The sequence below is a fragment of the Hemibagrus wyckioides genome, linkage group LG19 (genome assembly GCF_019097595.1).
Source record: "Hemibagrus wyckioides isolate EC202008001 linkage group LG19, SWU_Hwy_1.0, whole genome shotgun sequence".
In the NCBI taxonomy this organism is placed as follows: domain Eukaryota; kingdom Metazoa; phylum Chordata; class Actinopteri; order Siluriformes; family Bagridae; genus Hemibagrus; species Hemibagrus wyckioides.
The window spans coordinates 12,771,438-12,777,437 of NC_080728.1; positions in this window are offsets into that span (position 1 = coordinate 12,771,438).

A 6,000-nucleotide genomic window follows, 5' to 3' on the forward strand; every position below is an offset into this window, starting at 1 on the left:
AGGTTTTCCGTAGCTACTCACATAGAGTATGACTTTTTCTGGTCTGATGCCAGGTGTTACTCTATGGTGTACTCCAGTTCTGTCTGTCTCTATGCACTTGCCCTTAATTTAAAAAACACCATTAATTATGCAAGCGTCTCGCTGAGTCAGTGCATAGTGTTTGGCCTGCACTTGACTAACAGCCTGACTGAGTAACATGATCTAGTCATTACACTCATAATGAAAGGCAGGTTTGCTTTTCCTCAAATGAGCATGGTACGATGACACCCTGTATTGTTTAGCCTAGTGCATTTGACTGAAATTGAGAGAGCTGTTCTGTATTGTGTAAGACTGTAAACAACACACAAGTCATAGTGTCGCGTTCTCTATACTTACAGTTACGCGACTGCTACTCCCAAGACCGATCGACCTTTAGAAGGGACTAATCGAGTGATCACAGAAATGACTGTGAAGATTCTCATTTTGCACCGACTAAAGATTAATGATCTCAATCTGCCATGAGATTAACATCTACATCTGATGATGACACTGAGACAGGTCATGATTTATTTCAGGGAACATAAACCAAAGGGTGCACACCATACTGTAATATCTTAGCAGGCTTGCCTCCAATCAGTCATGCCGGGTATGTTAAGTACGAGGATCCCTTATATCCCTGGCAGAAAAGCTAAATATGAGCATGTTGTATTATATACATTAAACATATGCTTGCCAGAATAATTAAATGTCTATCAGCAAAAAAATAATAAACAGTGAATCAACAGGTAAACTAAATGCATGTCATGGTATACATACACATAAACACTTCAGATGCCATGAGTGTAATGTTCAAGACTTTCTAATAGAAATATCCTAAGAAATGTTCAATGGCAGTATTAGACATCGTCTAGCTTCACTGTGAGAGTATAAATAAAATAATCCGGTAGGATGAAAGCCACATACTACAAAAAGGGTCTTTGATATGAGAATTACTGTAACATATGTATGTGATCAAGGATTGAAAGCTTGTAATTTGTTACGCATTAAAAGAGTTTCTGTTTGTGTGTGTGTGTTCTTTTTTAAGGGAACATTGATCCACAGTAGGCCTTTCATGCAACGCATGAATTATTCAGAACTACCTTCTGTTTCTTCTGCTCTACAGTGTCTACAAGTGTGTGTGTGTGTGTGTGTGTGTGTGTGTGTGTGTGTATGTGTGTGTGTGTGTGTGTGTGTGTAAATGTTTTATTGTTTAGAACAATACAAAAATAAATTTTAAATTAGGCAAACTCCCTATTTTATTTGTCATATGGCAAAGAGCACTCTAAGTAACATTAGTGCTTCATCTATAATGACTACCATGGTTTAAAAGTGTTTTTAGTAACATTTACATTTTTTATTGCAGAATTTTGGTACAAAATCAGAATGGATAATTTAGTTGATGCATAGACACTGTAGGACTGGGCAACTGCCCCTTTTTTGCCAAACCTTTAAGACTGTCTAATATATATGTATTAAAAGTATAACAATAACAGAATAAAAAGATATGTCAAATATATTTCTGGGACAATAAGACTGTATTACAAAACTAATTCATACTGGGGGAAAAATGGTAGACTAGAAACACAACTTACAACATCAAAATCTCCTTTAACACAAAATAGTTTTGAAACTGTATAATAGTTTTCTTGGACTGCTTGAAAGGAACTCCAATATTTTTTTTTTCCTTGGCAGAATCAGTGGGTGTTTTTTCACTCCAAGGTCCTTGTAGCTGCCAAACCATGTAAATTGCTGCGGGAGAGATAGCATGATTGAAGAATCCTGTCTGGATCCAAGAACTGAGCCTCGACAACCAAAACCATCTGAAAACTATGGCTGAGCATGCCTTGCTAAACAGCCTACTGAAATAACATCCCAGAGAAAGGCACTCGAAATCCATGTCCGTGTTTACAGGCTGTCAGCCACAGAGCCTGTGGTTTCCCAGCTGGAGCTTCTGCTATGAGCAAGTTATAGCACAAGTTGTCTCTGGAGCAGCATTCATCCCAAAAAGCAGGTACCACTGTTGGAACCGCATCTGATCTTGTTGCAGGTGCTTCAGGGAGCCATGCTGAAGCGATATATATGTGGTGGTATGAGAAATCGCATCAAATAGCACTGCAAGATTTTTGACAGAACAGGTGTTGACCAAAAGTGAGTTTTTCTGCCAACAATTATTGGCATCTCTACTTTAAACATGCATATATTTTACAAAAAATATGTGGAAAATGTTTTTAATAAAGCTGTTTATAGCCTTGCCTTGGCTCTCTGTTAGCAACATCACAGTGGGAAAACACAGTGGGAAATTCAGTCGGTCTGCATAAAGATGTCTAACATCTCACTAGCAGTGTGTGATGAACGATTTCATTTTTAAGTATTCAGATAGTTATATGCCATAGTGAAATTGCCATATTAATTATATTAATCAAGAATATACAGTAGAAAACATCACATGTGAAACAACCATGTTAAGGATTTACCCGGCCATAATACAGAGAACGTGTGAAATCTTTCCTGATGAAATATATACCATCTCTCTAGAATGACTGTCAACATGAGCAGTAGCTTAGATGCTGACTGTGCCTTTCTACCTGACAGCATAATAACCTCCAGTCTTCAGCATGGCTGGCAGGATTTGTCCATTCAGCCACAAGAGGATTAGTGAGGTCAGGCACTCCAATTCATCCCAAAGGTGCTCACTGGGGTTCAGATGAGGACTCTGTACAGGCCACTCAAGTTCTTCCACTCTAAGCTTGGCTAATCATGTCTTAATGGAGTTTAATTTGTGCATAGGGGCATTGTCATGCTGGAACAAGTTTGGGCTTATTAGTTCCAATGAAGGGAAATGCTATATTTCTATTCTAGACAATTTTTTGCTTCCAGCAGTTTAGGGAAGGCCCACATATGGGTTTGATGTTCAGGTGTCCACAAACCTCTGGTCATATAGCTTATATACAACATTCCATCAGCCATAAGGCATTATTATCAACCTTAGAACTGTATGTGAAAGAATCAAAGTAGATGCAAATTTTTTTCTGAAAATACCATAACCTCTTGCATCTATAGAATGGCTTTCCATGTCGTCTAAATAAAGCCTTCACATAGCTTCCACTCGAACATACAGTCCAGGTCAAGCAGGGTATGTTCATGTGTATTGATTTCAGTGCACCCGTGCTCTAGACGGAAAACTCACACAACAATTCTACAATCTGTTGTACAACCTATCATTCATCTCCTCTGATGACAGCTCGCATTTCACTATTCCAACACTCAACACCGTCTCTCCAAAATCTGCACTCCACATGATCCCCTCCCCAACACACATCTCACACATTACATAAACGATCGGTTGAAAGGTTGGCTAAAAGAACCATGGATCCCTTCATCCATAAATCCATGTCCAGATTTAGTTTATGAATTACTAAAATATTAAGGTAAATATTCAAATATGTGCAATGATATTTTGGATATTTATTCAAGCTTATTAAACAAGGCATGGACTCTACTAGATCCCCAAAGGTGTGCTGTGCTATCTAGCACCAAAATGTTAGCAACAGATCCTTTAAGTCCTGCAACTTACAGGACTTAAAGGACTTACAGGACTTAAAGGATATTTTTGATAGATACTAACCACTGCAGACCGGGAACACCCCACAAGAGCTGCAGTTTTGGAGATGCTCTGATCCAGTCGTCTAGTTGCCTTCAAAATTTGGCCAAACTCGCTCAAAAACCTACACTTGCCCATTTTTCCTCCTTCTCACACATCAACTTTGAGGACAAAATGTTCACTTGCGGCCTAATATATCCCACTCACTAACAGGTGCCATGATGAGGAGATAATCAGTGTTATTCACTTCACCTGGCACTGCTCATAATGTTATACCTGATCAGTGTACATATCACTGTTTATGCATAGATAAAACCTGACCTCAACCCCACTGAACACCTTTGGGATGAACTGGAACACTGACTATGACCCAGACCTCCTCATCAAACATCATTGCCACTAATCAGAGGTCACTAATGCACTTGTGGATGAGCAAAATTCCCACAGCCACTCTCCAAAATCTAGTGGAAAGCCTTCCCAGAAGAATAGAGCTTATTATAGTATCAAAGGAGAAAGTAAACCTGGACAAACAAACACATACTGATGTGAGGGTCAAGTTTTCATACACTACATGGTGTTCACTGGCCATATAGTGTATATATGGTTTGATATAAGGCATTTCTGGAAACAATTCAATTCATTTTTTTTTCTAACCAAGAGAGCAATTATGACACTTTCTCAAAACACTTAACATAAAAACACAGTGTCCTGATGACAGCAAGGAGTGCTCATGAGTTAAAGTATATTACAGTATATTAAGTGTACAATACTATGCAAATATACATTTTTTTAATCCAGTTTTTTTTATTTTTTTATTTTACATTTCATATTTCCAAACATTACTTTTCCAACAAATAAAGTTTACAACATATTACATTATACACAACATAAAAAAAATAAAAAATTATGAAGGATGCTTTTCCATGCAAAAAAGATGCCAGTCAGTGTCTCCAGTAGAACTGTGGTAGCTAATTTCTTTACAAAGCTGCACAAATCGCACCCAAAACTATTGATGCATTGTTCATAAGCAACGGGTTGTCACACCAACAACGAACTCTGACTAATGTCTGATTAGTTTATTACTGTTTTTCTGCCCTTTAGAGTATTCTTTATGTAGAAACATGTAATAACATTATTATATTTCAAATGAATCTTAGTATATGCTTTTTATATTTTCTATAGATAGATAGATAGATAGATAGATAGATAGATAGATAGATAGATAGATAGATAGATAGATAGATTTTTACTGGTCAAAAAACATAACCCAAATACCTTTGCTTTTCGATTTTTTTAAATTGTATTAATAAAACTCTTTCCATTACAAACTGACAGAAAAAAAATAAAAATTAAAAGACTTTCAGTGAAAGACTGAACCTAACAGGTAAAATCCAGCTGAATCTACTTGAAATCTAATTTTCAACTCCATCAACAAAAGAAATTTGATTACAAGGATGAGCTCACTGCCCTAAAGCTTCACCGCTGTAGCTGTTCTGTTGCCTGACTCAGTTTCAGTTATGCTTGGCCCTCCTCCAGAGCTACCCTCAGACATACACGGCTGGCAGTGTGGCTCCATAAAAAAAAAAAAAGAAAAAGAAGAAGAAGAAGCCAGGAAGCAAAGCACTGAAACCCATCTGTGTAGGAGGAACATGGCTAATTATTATTTCATAACTAGCATCCTGCCAGTGTATTCACCGATGATAAGGACCAATCTGTACTGTACTGCATCGTGTACTGTATAATTCTGGATACATTTACAGCCTAAAGTCACAGGAATTTCACCTGTGAATAATCATGTAATTCCTGTGAGAAATGTAAACATGTAGTTTTTATACGTTATAAATCACACTTGTTTGTAGTGTATGTAAATGCATGTAATCACATAGTGCATTTATTTTGATGTGATTTTTACATTTTTTATGCATGGGTCATTTACTTTCAAATTATTTTTTTAGACATTTAATTAATTTTTACATGTAAGAATCTATTTTCATGCTTTATTTTTTTTTATTATTTTTGCTTTTATTGTAAGAAAATGTATTAATTTCTCATTAATAATTACACAAATGTGCCACAAAATTGAACAGTACTGCTGTTAGAAATCACAGTACAGTAGGATGATGGGACCAAAGGCTCCTTGGTACAGCTCTGTACGGCACTTTCATTGTTTCTGCTTTTCAGTAGTGTACAGTATATTTATGGTAAGAGTATTTATCAAATCATATTTCAGCTAGTGGCTGACATCATGTGTTGCCCGGCCTTAAGGTCTTCAGAATCAATAGTGCAGGCGCCTGTAGCTTAAAATAAGTGGCAATGAAACTGTTCCATTAACCAATCAGATTTTGAGTTGGCGTCACTGGAGCCATCTAGCAGGCATACGA